Source organism: Rhinolophus sinicus, linkage group LG12 (genome assembly GCF_036562045.2).
Source record: "Rhinolophus sinicus isolate RSC01 linkage group LG12, ASM3656204v1, whole genome shotgun sequence".
Lineage (NCBI taxonomy): Eukaryota > Metazoa > Chordata > Mammalia > Chiroptera > Rhinolophidae > Rhinolophus > Rhinolophus sinicus.
The window spans coordinates 9,203,897-9,227,283 of NC_133761.1; the positions used below are offsets into that span (position 1 = coordinate 9,203,897).

At 47.6% G+C, this 23,387-nt stretch overlaps 1 long non-coding RNA gene across 13 annotated transcripts in view; it reads right to left on the reverse strand.

The window, feature by feature from the left end:
* LOC109443383 (uncharacterized) overlaps positions 1-23,387 on the reverse strand; it is a 242,668-nt gene that overhangs the window by 12,514 nt on the left and 206,767 nt on the right. For all 13 annotated transcript variants that reach the window (XR_012490627.1, XR_012490619.1, XR_012490623.1 and 10 more), the window contains one exon: positions 4,441-4,522. This is a non-coding gene — a long non-coding RNA (uncharacterized LOC109443383). The remainder of the gene's footprint in view (positions 1-4,440; positions 4,523-23,387) is intronic.

Here is a 23,387-nt window from a genome sequence, read left to right on the forward strand (position 1 = left end):
TGGGGGGGATGCACAAAGAGCTCTGGCCTCAGGAAGCTGACTTGTAGCATGTCCTCAGCCTACCACTTGCTACCTGGGTGACTTTGGGCAAGCCACCTCCCCTTGCTGTGTCTTAATCTCCTCTAACAATGCAAGTGACAAGACTGAATCTAACCACACCTGAGCTCCCGACCAGCTCTGGGTAATTCTGGGTTACAGCGGCTGCAGAGTGGGAAGGAAGGCATCCTTTGGGGGAAGGGACCCACCTGTGAGCCCTTCCCGGACTCCCCCGATATCCATGTTATTTCCTTTTTTGATCTCTGCCACATTTTGCCAGGGCCCTTGGCCTTGCAGCTCCTTCAAGCCTCCAAAATAAATCTTGTCTTCTTATATTCCCAAGTCCCAAAGGCTTCAACTATCGCCTCCCACCCAAAGATGAATCTCCACACGCAGCCAGAGTGGCCTTAAAATGCTAAACACCCACCAAATATCTGTTCGCGACAGTCCATGGCTCTTAGCGTAAAAGCAGCTCCCTATGGGAACCCACAAACACGTCACCTGGCTCCTGCAGAACTGAATCCGTAGCCTCCCTGTGGGCAGCTTGCTCCACCCTCACTACCTGTGGTCACACCCACCTTCTTAAGTTTCTCCACTAAGCCCAAGTGTTTCCCATCTCAGGCCCCGTGTCTGTTCATCTTCCCCGCTGTCCCTGCAGCTGCTCCTCCAGGTGGTGGCAGGACAGTCACCTCTGCAGAGAAGACTTGGCTGGACCCCCATCTCCAGCGTGTTCCCCTTTATTCTCTCTCTCAGCCCTTTGTTTACTCTTGGTGGACTTAAATACCATTTAGTTATATATTTATTCTTCATCTGTTGATTTAATCTGGTCTGGATCCCCCACCAGAGGCCCAGTCCAGGGGACCGGGGACCTGGTCTGTTACTATGTATATTACTCCATCCAGTTTAAGGCAGAGGAAGCTCTCACATGGTATTTACATACATTTACATGTGCCTAAGTATTTAAAATATTTAGCAGAACATTTGTTAGAGGAAGGAAAGAAGGGAGGAATGGAGAAAGGGAAAATAAGAGGGGGGAAAGGAAAAAAGGAAGGAAGGAAGGAAGGAGAGGGAGGGAGGGAGGGAGGGAGGGAGGGAGGGAGGGAGGGAGGGAGGGAGGGAGGGAAGGAGGAAGGGAGGAAGGAAGGGAGGAAGGGAATGGAAATTTAAGGAATCTGCAGGCTGAGGTCTGCCAACCCCAAATCCCATTCCCTTACCATGCCCCCACACTGCCATCACCTTGAACCCACCTATCCTGGGACTGGCACCATGCTGGGGAATACGGACGCTTAAGGGACGTATGACAAAATTAAGGAAGCAAAACTAGCACCACATAACACGACAGGGAATATGAACAACCAAAAGAAGCCATTCGCAAAGTTTGTTGTAGGAGAATATTGAATTATAGAAAAGGACGCTTAGGACATAGTTTTAACTGAAAGAACAACTTAAGAAACAGCATGTAAACTATAATCTACTTCCTAAATATCGATAGATGACAGATGGTAGATGATAGATAGATAGAGATAGATTTATATGATATAAATAAATATGTAAAAGATATATATGCATAGAAAATACAGTGGAAGACATACATCAAAATGTGAACTGGTTATATTTGAATGGGGTATTTACAAGGGTTACTTTGGTTATTTTTGTTGATTTAAATTTTCTATGGTGATTATAAGTCACTTTGGGAACAAGCAAAAAGTAATCAACATTCTATTTAAGCACACATGTAATTCCATAAATAGCTGCAAGATCAGCGTGATTCCCATAGAAAGTGTAGACCAACGGTCAGGGATGGCTTCTGGGAGGAGAGGGAGGCGTGAACAGAGGCGGTTCATGCAGCAAGGGAGGGCACTTCCCATTGTTAAGTGGCCCACAGCGACCCTGGGGAAGGTCCCTGATCCCTCACTTGTGCTCTGCCCCTTCAGGCCTCAGAGGAGAGATGTAACCTGTTGGCTGGGCCCCTGAGTGGCCTCTCCTGGCGGACCTGGGCCTAGAGCTCTCCCACACACCCTCAGTTCCCAAGTGCCCTTGAAAGCATCCTTCCCGGGAAGCCCCAGGAGGAGCTCACAACTCTGCATCACTGGGGAAGCAGGAGCGAGCAGGAATGTGCGTGAGACGGCCTGATGAGCTGGGTGACCTTGGGCAAGTCACTTCATCTCAGAGCTTGAGTGCCCTCAGCTGTAAAACGGGGTAAAGGCTCCCTCACGGAGCTGTTGTAAAGGCAAAGAGGGATATACGTTTTGTGAAATTAATGGGAAAAGGGTAGAAACGCTTGCTTTCTAGACAGCAACTGCTGGCGAATGTTGGCAAGTAACTGCCCCACAGAAATTCACCAGGAGGTGTAGCCGCACACTCTTGCTGGATGACCGCCAGGTAGGTACAACACATCCCTGCCCAAGTGGCCTTTGATCTCTGGGGAGTGGGAGGTCTGAGCAGATGGCAATAGAGAGGTCATCCTTAAGGTGCACGGGCAGGAAGTCAGGTGATGCCAGCTTGCTCGTCACAAAGAGTTGGCTGGGGAAGGGGAGCCTGCAGAAGGCAGTTTCACCCTGAGCACCTACTATGTGCCAGGAACCGTATTATCGCTACTAGAAGAGCTCACCGGGTAGTTTTCATCATCACCCTTTGAAAAGGGGGGAACAGGAGGTGCAGAGTGCTGAGTAACCAGCCCAAGATCACACAGCTAGAAAATGGCCTCTTTGTCTTCAGGCCACATGCAGTGATTTGCAGCCCCGGGCAGAGGACCCACCACCGAAAGGGCAGTTTCTGTCAAAGCCCTGATGGTGCGGTGGGAGGGGACAGGGTGATTTGAGAAGCTCTCTGTTCCCCTTGGCAGCTGTCTTTCCACTGTCACCCGCCACCTGCTCCCAGGTGCCGGGCCCGTTGATGACAGAGGCGCCATCCGACCCACTCAGCCTTGAAGGGCAGCGTTTCCCCTAGTTTCCAAGCCTCTGGCACAGTCCTTTGCGATGCTCTAAACCCAGGGCCCAGGCCCCTGCTCCCAGGATGGGAGGGTCTCAGCCTCAGCCCTGAGGCTACAGAGAGGCCGGGGCAGATCAGGAGTAGACTACACCCCACCCCCAACCCCACTCCTGCCATGTATCAGGAATCCAAATCCTTATTGGAGGGATGGGATGGGCTGGGGAAGAGAGAGGAGGGGGTCACAGGGATGCCCCGGGAAGGGACCCCAATGGTCCAAAGACGGTAACAACTGCCGGGCTGGCACAAAGAGTAGTGTCCAGTCTCAGGGGAGCAGGAGGGAGCAGGAATCCAGGAGCCACCAAAGCCCTGTCAGCACCCCGCAGGACAGAAATCATTCTGGGGGTGCTGGCCTTTGGAGAAGCCGGGGTGCAGAACAGCTGGTCACTGGCTACGGTCACAAGAGGGTAGAAACTGATGGGGGCAGGGGAGGGGGCAATATTTTCTGAAGCTCATCCCCATGATGAGGGCTCCAGGATGGCAGAGAGCGTGGGTGGGTCCTAAAGCTGGAGCACGACCATTGCCACAGACAAAATGGCACCGGGTTACAAGGCATCGAGTCTGTGGCCAGCGTGCCTGGCTCTGCCACTCCTTAGATTCTCAGGCAAGTGAATGACCCTCTGTCAGCCTCAGTTTCCCCATCTCTACATGGGATGATGAGCATACCTGCCCCATCATTGAAAAGAGAAATGCATCTGTGTGCACACAGTTGGAACCACTGGCTGTGATTCTGGAGGACTGTCTGGACCAGGAGTCAGCGAACCTTTTCTGGAAAGGCCAGAGAGTTAATATTTTAGGCTTTGCTGGCCAAATGGTCTCTGTTGCATATTCTTTTTTTTTCAACCCTTTGGAAATGTAAAAACTGTTCTTAGCTCAAAGTCCTTACGAAAATAGTCCACCCAGCAAATCCGGCCAATGGACCACAGCTCAACACTCCCTGGAGATCTAGACGTGGGTGGGCCTGAGGCGTGTTGGCTGGCTTCTTGCATCTCTCAGGGCCAGGCTAGGGACCACTGTGGGATGAGCCCTGGGTACGGGGGCGGTGGGGGGGTGGGCAGTAGACTCAGTGATGAGAAGACAGGACAGGCCATAACAGGGGCCTGGGGAGGGTCAGGCAGGGATGCCCTGTGCTCTGGCCCTCAGTCTGGAGCTCACCTGCTGCCCTCATGGGCATCACAGTCTAAGAGGCACACGAGGCTGAGCCTCTCAGGGCTGTAGGCAGTGTGTCATTCACAAGGGATGCCCATTCCTCCTACCAACAAACGTTTGCGAAGCGCTTGCTCCATTCCAGGGGCTGTTCTAAGCCATAAACAAAACAGAAGGGACCAGGCTCTCTACCTGGACGTCCTGGCTGGCAGCTTGCACCTTTGCCAGCCCCGCGATGAGCTCCTGTCTCGGTCACAAGGATGCACTCACCGTGGTGAACTCAGCCTTTAGTGGTTCCTGGGTAGTCCTCTCACTGGGGCTTAGGAACCAGGGAGCCTGTTGTTTGGTCCTTCTGGAGGGAAGAAAAGAAAAGGATCTGCTGACTGTGAAGTGGTCACGGGAAAGCAGCCCAGCCTGCGCTGCTCAGCTGGCACAGTGGACCTCAGAGTACTTGAGAAATGCTGGTCACTCCAGGAAGATCCCATTCACCACCACCACCACCCCCGACACACATACACACAACCAAGGTCCCGAGCGGCCCAACTGTGGGAACTGACTACCAAAGGGAGTGTCAACACAGAAAGAGATCTTTGAATATCTCTGCCCCAAACAGAAATATTATAAAAATAGCTGAGTAGGTACTATGTTCCGGGCATCTGATACGTTATGTTATTTGGTCTTTGTTGCCATTTGACAGATTGAAAAACTGAGGCTCACTGAGGTTCTGAGGTCATTCGGTTCCTAACAATGGAAGAGTGAATCAGAAAACGATGTACTCGTCCTTGGTTCCCCAGACACAGTGACGCCCTCCTGCTCCTCGTCAGTGTCCTACCCACTGATACCAGATGGTAAGTTGTGTCTAACGGGGCACGCTTTTTTATCGTGACTCATCTCCTGTGAGATGCCCTGGGCCTCGACGTGTCGCAGGATACATGGCCAATCCCTTGTGAAGATACAAGGCGACAACTGCCAGGTGGCTTGAGTTTCTTTTTACAAAGAAATGAAAGTAACACCACCTTACATACGAGAGCAAAAACACAGAAAAGTCCGCTCTGACCATGCCAGAATACTATGATGGAATTAGAGCGGCAGAGGGAAAACGAAATATTTTAGAGAAGGCATCAGAAAACGGACCTCAAGCTAGCTCCTTTTCAACGTGTAACTGCCCACACACCTGCCATCAGGGGAAAATGAAATCCGTGGTTACCTCTGGACAAGGCCATTTTGACAGTCAGAGCAAGCGCCACAACGATTCATGGTAAAAAGTCAAAGACTATATATATTATAGGCTATGTTTCTCTCACAAGGACTCAACTCCACCACTGTAGCGGGAAAGCAGCCCTGGACAATAAGTAAAGGAATAGCTGTGTTCCAATAAAACTTTATTTATAAAATCAGGCGGTGGGCCAGTCTTGGCATACAGGCCATAGGTGGCTGATTCCTGGTTTAGATCAGACATTGCAACACAACTATTGAATGCGAATCGATTGGGTGGCAGGCACGCCACATCTTTTATCATCTTTCAATAATAGGTGTTTGCTGTGTGCATACCCCAGGCCAAGCACCATCTAGGCAATCCTGGCTTCAGTGCAGAAAAAGACAACCTCCAGCCCCCACAGGTGAGATGGCGGAGGGTAGATGCCACCCCAGGCCAAAAGCTCAGGTACAGGCTGAGCAGAGAAGAAGAGAGATCTGTCCAATTCTTGACACCCCCCACCCCAGGCTCCCCAAGTCCCTCTTATATCTTGATTCTCACAAACTCGCTAGGGCAGCGATCGGCAACCCTACTTGACAATGGGACAACTGAGACCAGAGGCCTCAAAGCCTCAATTGAGGATACTCCCTGTTTTCCTGTGACTGCTAATAATGACAGCATTGATTAATAATGACTAGCATTGAGGGCTTACGATGTGTTTCTGTGGGTTATCGAACCATTTAATCCTCACAATCTGATGCAGTTATTATATAGTATATTATGGATACATATGGATATGTAATATTACGTGTTATACCAACAAGGACCCTTAAGCAGAGGGGTTGTCTGGACCAACCACACTGAGTTCACGGCCAGGGTTAGGCCCAAACTGTTCGACATGCCATCCTGCCCTCTGTCACCTTCACACTGTATCTCTCTAGCATCTGAGAAGCATCACTGGGGACAGAGTGTTAGTAGGACACAGAAAGACATGAAGGATAAACAAGTGTCTTGGAACCACTGCTGCCCCCATTATCTGCCCAGATGAGAAAACAAAGGGCATGCTGGGGGAGGGAGTGGGTGAATGAGCGTGCTGGGTGACGTGGGGAATGGACGATAATTCTGAATAAAGGTCAGGCTTTTCCAGAGCGAGAAAGCAGGCTGAAGCAGCACAGCGGCACAGACTTAGCAGGCCTTCAAGGTGAGTGCAGAACTTGGCCCAGCGTGCAGGGTTGTACAATAATCTCAGCCCTCCCGGGTCACTCCAGAACACCAGGGCAACCTTTGTTCCAGAAAAACAAACTCATGAATGCCTAGCAGTCAGAGGAGTACACAGAGGAGTGCTCGCACACCAGGGACCCCCTAACATCCCTCCTGGAAGAAGCCTGGTGACCAACACTTAAGGGGCACTTCCATGTCAGACACACGTGCTCCTCGCGTTTCTGGACCACACTGTCTCGAGGAGATAAAATCATCCCATTTTAGAGATGAGGAACCTAAGGGTGAGGAACTTACCTCAGATCACGGTGCTTGCTATTTGGGAGTGGAGCTGGGATTTGAACCTGGGCAACTTGATTTCAGAAGCTGCACCCAGGGCCTCTAAGCTGTAGGGTGGCGGCTGGGCATGTGGCAATGGAAACAAAGATCTTGGAGCCTGGGATTTCGTGAAATCAGATCTTAGCTCTACCACTTCTAGCTGGAGCTGGGAGGCCTGGGATTAACTATGCCGAGTGTCCGTTGTCTCACTTAGAATGGGGATCCCCAGGTCTTAGGATGGTCATGCGGACAAGCAATATAAACAAAGTGGCTGCATTACTGGTGTCTGACAAGGCCCACAACCCCTGCCACCTGAGAGAATATAACATAGGTCCTCCCTGAACCTCAGGCTTCTCTTCAGCTCTCACAGTCACTCCACCCTCCTGGGCTGCACGCTCTGTTTGGTGAACTCCCAACTAGGGTTCCCAAACCTAACAAAGGCTACGGAAGACCCACCCAGGATCACCAAACCCCAGGTCTCTCTCTCATCAAGTCAGTCTTTAACTCTCCCCACCTACCCCAACCTCCCCACCACCTCACCGACCTTGCCAGTTCATTATCCTCCCTCCATCCAGCAAAAAACAAGGGAAATTAAAAAGTTTAAAAAAATTCAGCCAAGTCAATGTGGCTGTTTTGTAGAAGTTTGGACACACAGCCTGGTGAGAACAGAAACAGAAGCCATGAGTTCACCAAAGGCAGGCGAAGACCGTCTTTTACTGCCTACACCTATTTGAAAGTAAAACCTCCCATCAAGCCCTCCTTGGAGGTAACCGAAATTCCATAAATACAGAAAAAATAAACCTCAGAAAAGACTCTTTTCCTTGTCTGTGAAGTATCTCTCCACTACTCCATAAACTTCCAGGTCCCCCTCTCGGGGGAGGAAGGCAGGCAGTGCATAGAGCTGCATTTTCAACCTAATTGGCTGCCTTTGTAATCCTGAGTGTGTTATTATATCCGTTTTAGAAGCACTATTCTGAAAAGGCCTCCATAGCTTCCCCAGTTTGTCAAGAGTCCATGGCACCAAAAAAAAAAAAAAAAAAGTTCCAAAGCTCTCTGGTCCTGGCGTGCCAGGCTCTAGAAACTCACAAGTCCCTTGCCTTTCATGAAATTCTTTCCTAAAGGTTCCTAATAGGTTTACAGCCAGCGCCCTGTTGTCTCCACCTTTCAGCTTCCCGGTGGAGGTCCTGTCTTATCTGCACATCTGTGTACTGGAGACAGAGAAAGGAAGAAACGAAGCAAGAGCGACTCTATTCTGATACATACAGACGTTTCCAATCACCACCCTAACCCTGCTAGGTGTACTTGCCTGTTTCATTATCTGTACTCTCTCGGGGCCTGCAGATTCTGACAGGGCAGGGAAAATGTTGAATTCTCATATTCCAGCATGTAGAACAGCAACTCGGATGAGGCAGTCTCTGATAAATGTTTGCTGAATGCCCGAGGAAAAGGGAGAGGCCAGCTCAGAAGAGAGTTTTACTGCGCACAGCTACTTTCCTCATTTCCGAGGGTAAATTTGCCCTCTCTTGAGCAAATCCCTGGACGTTTTTCTCTTGGCCTCAGAGGCCTGTTTAGAGTTCTTGACCTTTTCTTTTTATTTGGGCTACAGAGAGGACAAGTTGGCATCGTGTCTGCCTCTGGGGGTATGGCCTTCTCACCACATGGATGTTTCCCCTTTCCCCTCCTCTGGGAGCCCTGCAGAGTGAATTCGGTTCTATGCCAGGCAGAGTACGAGGCCTTTCACAATTGCTCTCTACGGAACACACTAACCCAAACCTGCAGAGTACACATTCTTGTCAAGGGCACGTGCAGAATTCCACAAGACAGACCATATGCTGAGCCAGAAGAGAAGTCTCAATACATTTCAAAGGATTGAAATCACATAGAACACGTTCTCCGAGGACAATGGAAATAAATTCAAAGTTGGCAAGAGTAGATGCTTAGAAAATCCCTCAAATATTTGAAGAATCTTGCTCAGTGCTTGACACAGAGTAAGCCCTCGATAATTTTAGCTCCTTCTTCCAACCCCTGACCCAATATCTTTCTCCATCACAGTTAGGATTCCTCTGCTGTGGCTGAAAGTGAAGGCCAACTTCCAGCCAAGCTTATGGCTTCAGTCCCGAAGGTGGCACTCGCTGCCCAGTCTGCACCGTGAGCTGGGACAATGAGTTAACCTTGGAGTCTCCCCCGAGCCCCTCACCTCTCACCAGATCCACACCTGGACAGGAAGAGCTCCACCATGAGGTCAAAATGGGGCCCTGCCCACTCTCCACCCTGAGGAGCCCCAACCTTCTCGAGGGGGCTGCCCAGGTGTGGGGAGAGAGTTCACCTTGGTGGTGGACATTGCTCTATTTACTCAGAATGATCTCTGGCAAGTAGAATCCAATTTTTTTTTGTTTAAAGAGTTTTACTGACACCCCCATTGTAGATGAAAAAGAGTCTCTGTAATAAATCTGACCAGTCCAGTGACTGAAAGCAATCTCACAGGGTGATCTGATCATAAATTCCTAACTGGGCAGGTCCTGGTGAGTAGTCCTGCCCCAGGCTTATAACTTCTTTAGTACAAAGTTTATCTTTGCCTTAAGCAAGCCCTGTTTATTGGTTTTGTGCATCTAGGTTAATAGATCTTTGAAATACCTTTTTTTCAGACCCCTCGGAAGTGTATCCACCCTCCAGGCGCACATAATCTTAACTATCCTGTAATGCAATCCTCAGCTTGCTTTCTCCCATCTTTATATCTCTTCCTTAGTTTCCCCTCCTTAATTCCAAATGTATCATTCCCTGGAGCATTTGAGATCTTACTTCTAGACACTGTCGTCAGTTTGGCTCCAACAAACTCTTATAAAAATTCCCTACAGGTTTGGACATTTCTTAAAAGTCAATACCTTGAGGGAAAAATGAAGGCCGCCATCAGCAATGCCTGCTCTCCTTTGCCTGCCATTTTAGAGACTAGCAAGCGCGTCAACCAGAAAGAAACGCAACCAGCCAAGTCATCCAAGGGAAATGGCGTCTGTGACCCTGACATCCTTTGGATTGGGGAATGAAGTGGGATCAGATTTTACCTATGAGTTTGCTTGAGCTTTCCAAGGCCGATAATCTGATCCATTTTTTTGGCTCACTGTATAAACGGGCAATCGTGGGGCTGGCAATTCACCACCCATAAGAGCCAGAGAGGAACCTGTTATTGGTAGAAACGTGCATGGTGTAAACAAGAATGTTTTCCTGAGAGCAAACTGGTGCCAGCATCATCTCCCTACAAATTAGGGTAAAGACCCCTTAGACAAGAATGAGTGGGAAATTAAGACTTTAATTAAAGGATGCCTGAAGCGGTTGGTACATGACCAAACCTCCTCAGAACTCACAGTCCGTGGAAGGTTTCCACTGGGATCCCATCAAGAGCGGGGAGTTTGAAAGGTAAGATTAGAGCCCAGTTTCGTCTCATTGCAGTGTGGGCATATGGCTTCCCCTCAGTTTCACCTGTAAATTGGGGGTGATGATAAAAGAACCTACCTCAGAGGGCAGTTGTGAGGACTAAGTGGCATGAAGCATGAAGACACTTAGCAAGGACCTCTCACATCATAACAAACAACATGGAACCTTTACCACATGACCTGAGCAAACACAATGAACATTCGTGACCACCCCGGGAAGTAGACAGTAAGGTTATTTCCATTTCGTAGGTAAGAAAAGTAAAGTCCAGGAAAGCTAAGGAACTTGCCCAAGGGCACATGCTGGAAGTCACAGAGGTGGGATTCAAACTCAGTGTCACAGGCCTGACTGACAGCAGTGAGCCCCGGCACCAGTGGAGGGCCAGCCCAACTCCCCCCAGGACCATGCACTGGGGCTGAAGGCAGCCAGGCAGGGAACACCCTGCAGGAACAGGGTGAAGGTGTCCCATTCGAGCTGGGCCTTGAAGAATGTTTGGGGTTTTACCCTGGAAGAGGAGGAGGCCAGAAGAGCCTTATTGGTGGGAAAACTCAGATGAGAAAATGTTAGGGGGCATTAGCAAGGCTAGAAGGACAGCTGTGCCGAGAGCCCAGGGTTTGCTGCCGTGTCCTGTGAACTCATTTCCATGTCTTTGCCCAGGCTCTGATCAGCATAGCACTGTGGCTAAGACGACAGGCTCTGTGTTTGGTGGACTAAGTTGATGAATAAAGCTGTGTGACTTTGAGCAAGAGACTTAACCTCTCTGGTCCTGAAGGAGGCTCACTTTTCAAATGAGGGACAACATCCTAACACTCTGGGTGGCTACACTGACTAAATGGGGTCCTCCATGTAACAGCTTAGCCTCAAACCTGCTGGCATTCTGATGCTTCTTTATGTTTCTGCTCCACTAGATGTTTCTGCTCTCTGATGTTTCTGATCCACTAGATGTGGCCCAGGTCTCCTCCGTCAACCTTCTGCTTACTGCCCAGACCCCTTCTGCTCACGGCTGACATCTCTCAAGGAATCACTAATTAATGCCCCCAAAATAAAAAGACTCAAAAACCATAGAGAAACGGGGCTTGGTCTATTACCAGCACTAGAGACGAATTTCCACTAATTTGGTTATCACTTGGGGTTTCCCATGGCCTAGTAGTCAAATGTCAGCTGGGCTGTGGTCATTGGAAAGTGCAAATTGTCTAAACATCCAAGATGGCAGCTCGCATGGCTGTCGGCCAACTTGGGTGCTGGCTGTGAGCTCAGCTGAGACCACAGACCACAACACCTACAGGTGACTTCTTCAGCATGGCCACCTCAGTGCTTCCCCACAATGAGTGTCCCAAGGAAGCCCAGTGGGGGCTCCATGACCTTTTGTGACTCTACTGCTTGAAGCCGTCACAAGACTTAAGGAAAGGACATCGACCCTGTCTTTCAATGAGAATGTCAAGGAATGGGGTCACTTTGTTTTTAAATCATCACAGATGCGAACCCTGGTCTGGCTGATACAAAGACACTGCATCTGGGATTCCTTGTCTGGCGCTCAGGAGCAAAAGGGAGAAAAAAGAACTAAGTGCTGATTTTCAAACAAATGCAAGAGAAATCATCCAGTCACCTATGCCTTCTCTTTCAAAGTATTCACTTTGGGACGTTAAACCCTGGTCTGGTGCTCCTGCTCTTCAGAACGTATCTGGAGCTTTCCAGAAAGTGGATTTGGGGGTCTCTTGGTCAGGGTCACCAGAGACATCAGGCTCAGAACATACCTTCTAAGGTATGTCAGACATATCTTATTTCTAACCAGAAAAGACTTCATCCAGTGGAATATTTACCGAGTACACCAACTGCAGAAAGTTGTGGGTTCTGTGGCTACCCAAATGAAAAACACGATGCCTCTTTCCTCACAGGCCTTCTCTTCTGATGGAGGAGGCAAAAAGTCACCCAATCTGTAAGGATATCAGCAAGTCAGAAAGACTATCGATAATGACAGAAAATGAGCAGTGGAGGAATCTGTGTCAGAGGGGGTGGTCAGAGGACATCTGAGCAGAGATCTCAGTGAACTGAGGAAATGAGGCAGGCAGGTATGCAGGGGAAAGAGTGTTCCACACAAGGGTGACATTCCATGCTAAGGCCCTGAGGCCAGCGGGGGCTGATATGTTTGGCCTACAGCAAGGAGGCCAGAGTGGAAAGTAGGGTGAGCAGGCAGGGCCTTGGAGGGCATGATAAGGACTTTGGATTTCATTCTAAGTGAGATAGGATTGCACTGGAGGGATTTTATCAACGGAGTTCAAAGATTTGGCTTCGTTTCAAAGCATCCCCCTGCCTGCTGACAGAAAAGGAAGGGGAAGGTAGAAACTGGAAGGACAGTTAGGAGGTCTCCCGCAGTAACCCAGGCAGAAAGTGGGGGTGGCTTGGTCTGGAATGTTATTGGTGAAGAGGTGAGAAGGAGATGGGCACACATTTTGAAAGAAGGTCCCACAGAATTTGCTAACAGACACATCTATCAGTTAATCCTTTAACCTTAAAGCAAGATATATTTCCCAAAAATGCTTCGTTGTTGCCCAAATTCAAATCTAATCTCTGTGAAGGGTGGCAACCTGGGTATTAGACAGTAAAAGAGACCTGGGTCAAACCAGGTCCCACACACACTGGTCAGGGGCCTTATCTCTCCTGGCATAAAAGGGCCTGGAACACAGGCAGTGCCACTTCCTTCCCACCCCTATCTCCCCTTGCCCCCCACCACACACACATACTCCCCCTCACCACCTCTGAAAAAGAAAGATGTGAGGAGATTCAAAAGAATAAGCCACTGGCTGGAAAGACCTTTTCAAAAAGAGTTCAAAAACATCTAGAACCTTCTAAAAGGGCTGTGGGGAAGACCCACACCCATTTGCATGGGCCAGTTGGGTATTTTGGTCATTCACTACCTGACACGACTTGCTAGTCACAGCCCCTCCTTCTTTATAAGTCACTGTTCTCTAAGGAGCCTATCCTGTCAAAAAGAAACCACCCCAGTTACTGCTTTGAGACAGATTTTAGGGGGAGTTTCACGCTCCATGAGTCTCAGTAGTGAAAGGGTCAAGGTTCTATTAAATACCACAAGTGGCTCAGTGATCAGATCAAGATGCAAACCCAAGCCTACAATAGTGACTACTTTTCTTTCCTTTTTTTTTTTTTTTTTTTTTTTGACAAACGCATATATACATAGTCACTTACTGTGTGTCAGGCAATATTCTCATCATTTTATAAAATAGTTAGTTATTTAACACTGGTAACAATCGTATGAGGTACATACTACGACCAGCCTTCCCTCCATATTCAATGCACATTTATCAAGCACCCTCCTGATGAGGGCAGTGAGTGACAGAGAAGCAAAGCGAAGCCCAGGTCCTACAGCTAGTCAGTGACAGAGGCGAGATTAGAACTCACAAAGTCTGGCTCTGGAATTTGGGCTCTGAACACCATAGGAAGCTGCCCCACCGTGTGCTTCGGTGGAAATCTGTACATCTACGAGAAATGCTGCCAGCTGCAAATAAAACACAACTCAATTTAGAGTGGTATAAACAAGTAGGAATTGTTTCAATACACAAAGTGTCTGGAGGTAGTCCTCTGGCTTAGGCTGGTAGAAGAGCTTAACAATGCTATTTAGTATCAAACACACAGACTTTTCCTGTCTTTTTGGCTCCACCAATGTAGTCTGTCATTCATCACCTCATGTGTGCAAGATGGCTGCTGCCGTTCCAGTTATCATGGCCAAGATCCAGGGAGGAAGAAAATAGAAGAATGAGCTTCCCCTATGGGAGGCATTGTTTTGTTTTTATTTGGAAAGAGACTCCCTTTCTAGTATGCTTCCCCTAACAAAACTAGAAAACATATCTGCCATTACCGTATCTGGTTTAAACCAATCTTGATTCGCCTCATGAGGCTGGCTGGGCCTGTCTTCCCTGCGATCTGGGGCTTCCTCCGTACCACGGACACCCATCAAGGTTCTACAAAGTGGGGAGGCAATGGCTGTGGAGGCCAACAGACAGTATTTGCCACGCATAGGGATTCCTGTCCCCATTTTACAGATGGTTGCAGCTAGAAGTCGCAAGGTCAAGAGAACAAGGCTGGCAAAATGGTAGCCCCAGAATACTAACCCAGGTCCATGAGACTCTAAATCTCATGACTCTAAATGGATGGACATACTCTGGCTCTACCACTAATAGCTGTGGAGCCCCGGGCAAATTACGCAACCTCCGTAAGCCTCAATCTTCTTATCTCTCAACGGCAGCCAGGAATGGTGCCTATCCTGAGAGTAGTCGTAAGGGGGAAATGAAATAATATAGTGAACCCCTGAACAACACAGCTTTGAACAGCGCGGGTCCACTTACACGTGGGGTTTTTCCCATAAATACGTTCAGTACTGTAAATGGCTTTTCCTTACGACTTTCTTGATAACCTGTTCCTTTCTGTAGCATGCTTTATTGTGACAATACAGCATACAATACATAGAACACACAACACACGTGTTAATCGACTGTTTATGCTATTGGCAAGGCTTCTGGTCAACAGTAGGCTAAGGGTAAAGTTTTGGGGGAGTCAAAATTATGTGTGGATTTCTGACTGTGTGGGGTGTCAGCACCCCTAACCTCAGCATTATTCAAGGGTCAACTGTATAGGCAAAGAGCCGGACAATACTAAGCAATCAATAGTATCTCGGCTGTTCTTCCTGTTTCTGTTGCCACTCTAATTATTACTGTTCCTATTGTTGTTATAAGACGTTGGAGCCACAGTGAGTTTGTACCCAGACGAAAACACCACTGTGGGCGTCTCTGGGTGCCGAGGTATTTGTACTGAACATAGCAGGCAGCCTTGACCATGAGGGGAGGGCGTTCTTTATAACACCAAGTACGCATTCAAAGAGTCCTAAGGCTTGACTTGCTTCAAGTTAGTGACCCAAGCCTTAATCACTCAAAATATGGGTCCACCCATCGACAAAGAACAAGCGTTAGCTTTCTGCCTTGCTTCTGCCGTTCAGTAAATGCTATTTGGCCAGAAGCAATTCCTTTGTCTTTTTTTTTGGACCTCCCTGTTCTTATCTGCAGTGAGGTGGTTTTAGTCGATGTGTAATGAACATTCATTGATCGCCTATTATATGTACTGGGCCGGGGAGGCCCTGGAGGTACAGCAATTAATGGTAGAGGCAGATGTTGCTCTCAGGAAGCTTAGAGGTTTAGAGATCTTCAAAGCTCCTTTCAGCAATAAAATTGGACGCCTCTAACCAGAAGGTGAAGTTAATAACTTCCAACCCGGGGGTTATTTGAGGACTGACCGTGTTAGCGGTACTATAACTAAAATCACTGAATAAATGTAAAACACAGAAAGCTTTCGCAGTGTCTTACAAAGCAAAAGGAGTCTTACCATGTGACCCAACAAGCCTGCTCCCCAGTGTCTGCCCCAAAACAGCTGAAAACTTATGGCCACTCCGAAACCTAAACACAACGGACTATAGCAGCTTTCCTCATAATTGCCAAAACTTGGAAGCAACCAAGATGGATGGCCTTTGGTAGATGAATGGATTAATAAACTGTGATACATCCGGACAATGGAAATTATTCAGCACTAAAAAGAAATGAGCTATCAAGCCATGAAAAGCAGGGAGGAAGCTTAAATGCATATTACTATGGGAAAGAAGCCAATCTGAAAAGACTACATATTGTATAATTCCAACTATATGACATTCTGGAAAAAGCAAAACTATGGAAACAGTAAGAGATCCGTGGTTGCCATGGGTTTGGCAGGAAAGAGGGAGGGAGAGAGAGGCAGAGCATGGGATTTTTAGCGCAGTGAAACTATTAACTATTCTGTGTGATACTGTAATGGTGACACATGACTTAAGCATTTGTCAAAAACCCACAGAACTACACAACACAAAGACTGAACCTAAATGTAAATGATAGACTTTAATTAATCATAATGTATCAATATTAGTGCTTACATTGTAAGAATTGTACCACACTAACGCAAGATGTTAATATGGGGACTGGTGTTGGGGGGTAGGGGGGCGGTTTGTATATGGGGCAGCTGTCCTTCCTACTTAGTTTTTTATAAACCTGAAGTTTCTCTGAAACGGAAAGTCTGTTAATTTAAATATGTAGTTTAACAACATTCATATCTTTGATTTCATGATTCCACTTCTGAGAGTCTCTTGCGATGTATAGGACATTCTAGAAGGAAAACTTCACTTACAGAAGGGAAAAAAGTAAGCAACCTATAGTTCCTCGCCAACTGCCACATGGATGAAAGCAAATTAAAAAGTGGTAGTTGAAAAGGCTCTGAAACAATGTGGATGATGCTTGCAGAAAAACACAAATGGGGGGGGGGGAATGGAACACTCCTTGAGAGAACACCTATGTTAAAAAAAAAAAAAAAAGTTTGTGTTAAAACAACACAAATGGCTGTGCTAATGGATAATGGTAATTGCTATTATGCTACCAAGGGTCATAAGATTATGGATAGCTTTTTCACTCTCTTTTTCCAATTTCTTATAATATTTTATTGTATACACTTATACATTTGTTTTATACATTGTATATATAACAGTCTGTGCATCCTAGCCAGAGCTCTCTCAGCAAAGCCAGAGAGCTTGTAACAGTAGCACCAATAATACTACCTCCACCTCCCACCATTTCTGAGGAGCCTACTTATTACCTGGAAGCCACCATTCTTACCACTTCGCTAAATTGTAACTCATTGGGGTAACTCACTGAAAATCACAAAGCTACAAGGCACAGGGTCCTGTATATGCAGCCAAAGCAACTACCCCCTGAAGCTCTGGCTTAGTCAAAAGATATTACAGACAGGGCAGTAGAGTCACCCTGGGGGCACTGGGCATACAAAGATAAACAGGAAATGGAAATTCAGAGACCAAAAGAGGTGTGAATCTACACGCTCTCTCACCCAGCCAGCAAGCCTTTAATGCACTGCTCACTAGAGGCCAGGCACTGGCGATGCACACACATGGATGAAAGGAAACCTCTGACCTTTCAGAACTCCCAATCTGGTGTCCCCAGAACCAAGGCTGGAACAACAACCATAAATTGAAACTCTTCCAGCCACCCTAGGCGTGTGGTCACCCCAACCCCCCCTTCCCCCCCTCCCCCCAGTGCAGCTCCTGGAGGGCAGGAACCATCCCCACAAACCATGAGATAGTATCTCCCACAGCCTCCCACAGCCCCCCACAGCCATGCCAGTACACTGAAGGGGTCAGAAAATTTGTTTCTGACTCTGCCTCCCACCGCACCCCCATGACACCAAGCATTTCTGATCAAGTATTTGTGAGTCATAGGTCAGGCTGACTCATTTCTTTCAAGTTTCCAGGTTGTGAATTAAAACAGTATTGATCCTTCGGAGGAGGATGAACTAGCAGGAGAGGCCATGGGACCTACTCTGCATTTATCTGCACTGATGCACACCAGATTTGCAAGTATTTTATGGAAACGAGGTGGAGGGAGGCAGATAGCTGCTCAAAAATGTGCAGTGATAGTAAATGGAAATGATCCATCATTCCTTGTATGTTTGTTTTTTTAACTACTTTAAGATAGGTACCATGCTAACGACGTACGTTCTCTCCATTCACTGCGCTGTCTTCATGTTTTATCTTGGTTAATGTGAAAAGTATTTATGGTAGGCTCTGGAAGCTCAGTTGCAGAGCTTATAAAATTATGTTTTTCCATATAAATAAAAGGGAAAGGGGAAGGAAGGTGACTTGGGTTGAGGACCGACTGCCAAGTCTCATTTCATCTCATAAAGACTCAGCAGGGAGGAGGCGGAGGCTGGGAGAGGTGAAGTCACCTGCCCCAGGAGACCTGGAAGTGGTAACTCACAGAGGAAAAGAACCACAGACTGTCCTCATGTCTGTACAGCCCAGGGGGTGTTCAGAAACAGAAGCTTACAGAAGGGGCACAAAACCACTCTGGGAGCAGACAAGCCAAACCCCCAGAGACCTTGTGGGGCTACAGCTCCCACGCACCTTTCACACCTTCACCTCAACCTTTCAGCTCCAGAACGACTGCTGTCTACAGACCCACCTGTAATGCCCAGACCAGGGACCAGAGCTCTCGCCCTGCATGGGAAAGCCTCAGGGGGACCCCCAAGAAAACCCACCAGTGGCCTGTGAATCAGACCCTGTGACCCTCGTGGTCCAGTACCTCAAAGCGGGAATGCAGGACCAGTATTCTCAGGGCTCAGAGGGGAAAACTCTACCTATGAATCATGGCAGCCAGAACCTTCTCTGGGCCTCCCTGGGAACCCACTGGAGGGTTTATTGTGTGTCACCAGGGGCCAGGGCAACAGCACACTTCTTAATGTGAAACAAGACAATCTCATGAGGTTTGGTGGTCTCTTAGGATGCCTCATCAATTCACGAGATGATCTGTCTGCAGGTGACACGGCTGAGAAATGCCAGAAGAAGCTCACAAGTGAATGTGGCTTTTAACTTTCTTTCTTTTTTTTTTTTTTGTGGTGAACACTTGGATAATCTGGACTCGTATTAATCCATGGAAACCCACACAAAGTTAGTGACTTGTCTCAGAACACACAACTGGCACTAGACAAACCTGGAATTATGTAGATCTCAGGGTTCCATTCTTGCTTCCCTCAACCCCATACTGCCTTGCTTAGAACGAAAAGACCACACAAAGCAACGGAAAAAGTATATACATTTTAACTGAAAAATAAAAGAATGAGAACCGAGTAAGAGCCAAGGGCAAAACAGGTTCTAGCCAGTGTGACACGGACTCAGCTAAGAGCTCTGGGCCAAAACTCTATTTAAAAATGTTTAAATGTATTTTCATTAAAATGTAATAAAGTATATTTAATTAATTAAAATTAAATGAAATTTAAAATGTATTGGTAAATTGCCCCTTTCCTGTCCTGACACATGGTGGAGAGTAAGTTAATCCATTCTGTGTGTCAATCCCGGTGGTACCATGTAAGCCCTGTGATTCAGCCCACAAGCTGAAAGAGGCTCACTGAGCCCATTGTACAGATGAGTAAAATAAGGTCCAAGGAGGGGAAATGACCAAGGAAACCCAGCCAGCTATAGGCATAGCCGACACTGGCTCCAAGGTCACTGACCATCCAGAGCTGTGGAATTCCCTGTGAATAGTGCACTATCTTCTACTGACAAAGGGAACTTGGGCCCCACTGGCAACCCTTAGCTTGTCACATGATTCTGTCTGCTGGTTTTGGCATAATCTCCAAGGCAGTTGGATAAAACTGATGAAATGTGTTGTAATTACCAAAAGATAGCAGCGAGTATGGTTAGTTGTCAACATGGACATGAGAAGGGCTCCGGGACTACAGTGAGCACAAAGGCAGATCAAGAATTTACTTGGTCCAAATGAAAGGTTTATCCACACAATGTACTATGTACAACATAGCTGTTACAAAGTATAAGGCCGCTGACATGGAAAGCATGCACTCCTTTATTGCTCAGTGGGAAAATGCAAGTTGCAGAATAATCTGTTTATCAAAGGTCTACGAAAACAGTTTCCGCTCTCTCTCCCTGTCACTCTGTACATAGACGCGTTAGAAAGGTCTGCAAGGATGTGCTCCAAAGTGGCGATAACCTAAGCAGAGATGAGGGTGGTGATCAAAAAGAAACATTAGCAGTATTTGGAAAGTTCCTTTATCCCCCTCAGAAGTGAAAACATTAATTTGTCATTTATGTAATAAATGATAAATTTTCGAAAGAAGAGAATAATTGAAACAGGATTTTAGTCATTCATCTATCGAGTCATTCAACTAATTGAGCACCTACTATGTGCCAGGCATGAAAGAAGATGACAAGATGAAATATACAGCCCCTGCCCACAGGGAACTTCCCTTCTAATTGGTGAGGGGGAAGGTTTGCCTGCTTGGTTTGTGTACAGAGGTAGGTCACGTGTTCTGGTGAAAGAAGGAAACAGCACATAGTGGGAAAATAAAGTGGTTTCCATGTTTCGTGGGAGATCCAGAGACCGAAACGGAGTCCTCAGTAAATGCAGCCAAGGCCTGGCCATCTTAAAGCAAAATGACCATGACAACAGTTTGCAAATGAACAAATCCTTGGTAGCTGTAAAGGAATTGCAATGATCCGACTTCGGTTAGAGTTCACAAAGGAATATACCAGTACACGGAGGGTTCGCAGTTCCCTCAAATGTAACCCCCACAAACAGAGGGAGGTGGTTTCGCTGTTTTTCAAAGGCACCGACTCTGGCTGTTCTCATCAGTACATATGGTTTACTTTGCCAGGCGAGAAATGGCCTCCGCCAAAATTGCTGTTTTGATTTGTATTTCTAAAAATAACTCCTGAGAAGCCTGCAGAGTAAGAGAGAGATGGTCGCTCAGAGCTCCAGGGAGGAAAAGAGAGCGCATTGGATTTGAATTACCCAAGAGCTTGAAATTGAGTGCAAATATCTCCTTGTAGCAACTGCTATATAATTAACCATCCTAATGGAATCCTTTCAAAACCAAGGCAGTTCCACAAGAAAGTTTAATTGAAAATAAAATCTCCAGACCAAGTATTCTGTCAAAACCACATTAAGTGAAGATAGTTCAGCAGTGACCAAATCACTGGGAAAATGTATTATGTGTTATGGGAGAAGGAGGTGGGAAGGGAGGGCGGCGTTCTCCTATACGGGGGAAACTGGCCAAGCTCTAGGCTCCTTTTTCCAGTTTCATGCATCTTCTAGTCACCGGGCAAAAGGATTCAATGCTCTCTGGGTCAATGTTACTGCTGGGCCTATCTCCTCTGACAAATGCTTCCAGTCTGCTGAAAAGAAGAAGCTGGGATTCGAATCTCAAGAGAGCACGGGGAGAGGGAACAGAAAATGACACTAGCCGTCCAACCTGTTCATTATGAGTGCACAGACATGTCCCCTTCCTGACACAGGCCCGTGGAGGACAGCAGAGCGCAAAAGCACCTTCACCTCTTGGACTTCCCTCTGTCACTTAATAGCTGGGTGACCGCTGCTGAGTTTTTTAACATCTCTGAGCAGCAGTTTTTTCACCTTAAGAAAAAAAGAAAGATGCTATTCTAATACCTCACTGGATGGTCAGGAAGATGAGGGATGCGAAGGACGTTCACCTGCTAAGCGGTGACAGAGGTAGAATATGTGCCGTCCAGCACTCCAGGTGGTGTCTGGCCCTTCGTGTGGTGTGAGCAGGGCAGGGAAGGGGGCGCTGCTTCCTTGCTACTCTGAGTGGGTCAATGTGGGTGCCGGGACCTCAGCGTCCCCTAGGTAGTCACCATTCATGCATTCTCAGGGCCACAGATTAACTGCCCAAGAATCCACATTTAACAAGGGCTCCTGGACACCTGTGTGGGGCTCAGCTTAAGGAACAAAGGCCTCGGCCATCTCTCAGGTGTGTGATTCTGCACCAGGTGACCTGAGTCAACAGAAAGGGACCTAAAAGCTGCCCTTGGGGGACAGGCGGGTTTCCTTACAATGTGAATGTTTCTGGAGACCCCAAGCCCTGGACTGCCCTCCTGTCTTCCTGCTTCCTGCTTGCAGAGGTGGAGCTCAAGGCAGAGTTCAGGGCCTCCTGAAACGGAGGGCTTCTTCACCGACGGGGCTGGAACCCTCTGGGTTCCACAGCCATGTCATGACAGGTGTCCCTGTGTCATCACACGTGCCTGGGAAGAAGACCCGTGCACAGAGAGGGCAATGATTAACAGCTAGCAAAAAGCAAAGGGGGATGGAAGCCTAGTGACTCAGAAGAAATGGAAAAGTACAACAGATCACCTCTCCTCCCTGGTGAAGGCCCAAAGCACGGTGCTTGGATGCTATAACACACAACCACCTCGTACAATACAAAAGGAGACAGTATCCCCACACGGATTTTCTTGGATATACACAGACCATCTCTCGAATGATACACAAGGCATTTCGGACATTGGCTGCCTCTCGGAAGGGAGACCTGCTGTCTGGGGAACTAGAAATTGAGGGAGACATTTCACTTTCGCTGCCTATCTTTCTGGACCTGTTGCATTTTCAACACTGTGAATGTATTCCTGGAAGGGAGGGAGGCAGGGAAGGGAGAAGAAAAGAAGTAAATAGAGAGGGAGGGAGATTTTAATTTAAATTAAAAACAATAAAAATAAAAGAGTAGCTTGTTATGTGGGTTAGGTTTAAAAGTCCTCTCATGAAATTCAGGGCCTGAAGCCATCTCTTTGGCTTAAACCACTTAGCCTACGGTCCTTAGTTCACACTGAGCGCTTGGTCCCGCACACGCAACACACCTGTCTGAAAATGCTCAAGTGGCAGAATTCTGTGAGGGCATGCCCTGTGTGGTCGAGAGCCCCCGAACCGACAGACAATACAGATAGCCCGATCTCTAGAAATCCCAGGGGCTCCTGACTCCGCTCCATTTAACTTAGTGAGGCAAAGAAAAAAGTCTCTTGCAGAAGGTTCTGAAGCCCTGGTTTCCAGGGCCTGCCAGTGACTCAAATGGATTTAGGGGACACACCATTTAAACATTGTGTGAATGTGTGTTAAGTGGGAATTGAGCTAAGAAACAAAATATAAGGTAACATGTAAAACACTAATTGTGCAATACGCAGCAACCTGTTCCATTTATGAAGGACTTTCTACATCTTTCCTGCGAGGAAATACAACAGAAACCCCATTTTAAAGACAAGGAGGCTGAGGTCCAGCGAGGTGTCGTGGTGGAATCAGGAATGAAAGGCTGTATCTTTGCTGTTCCAGGGCCCGCCCTGCCTGTCATGTCCCAGAGCCCCCAGCCGCCTTCCAGAAATGAGCCACACATCTACCCGGGGATGGAAGCCGTATGCTGTGTCTTTATGGTTGGTGGTTGAACCCTATTTCTTTACACAAAGTATCACTGGGTTTTCAGCTGAAAATGTCTTCTACTGACAAGGTTAGTCATGCCAGCTGCTCCCTCAGGCCATGGAGCCACTCCTGACATTGTACAGTCGGATGGGTAAGAAGCCAGCTTTTGCGTCAGAAACTCTCGGGGTCTAGTTCTGTCCCTGCTACTTATAAGCTGTTGGACGTTTGCTAAGTCTGAGCCTCTGGTTTCTTCT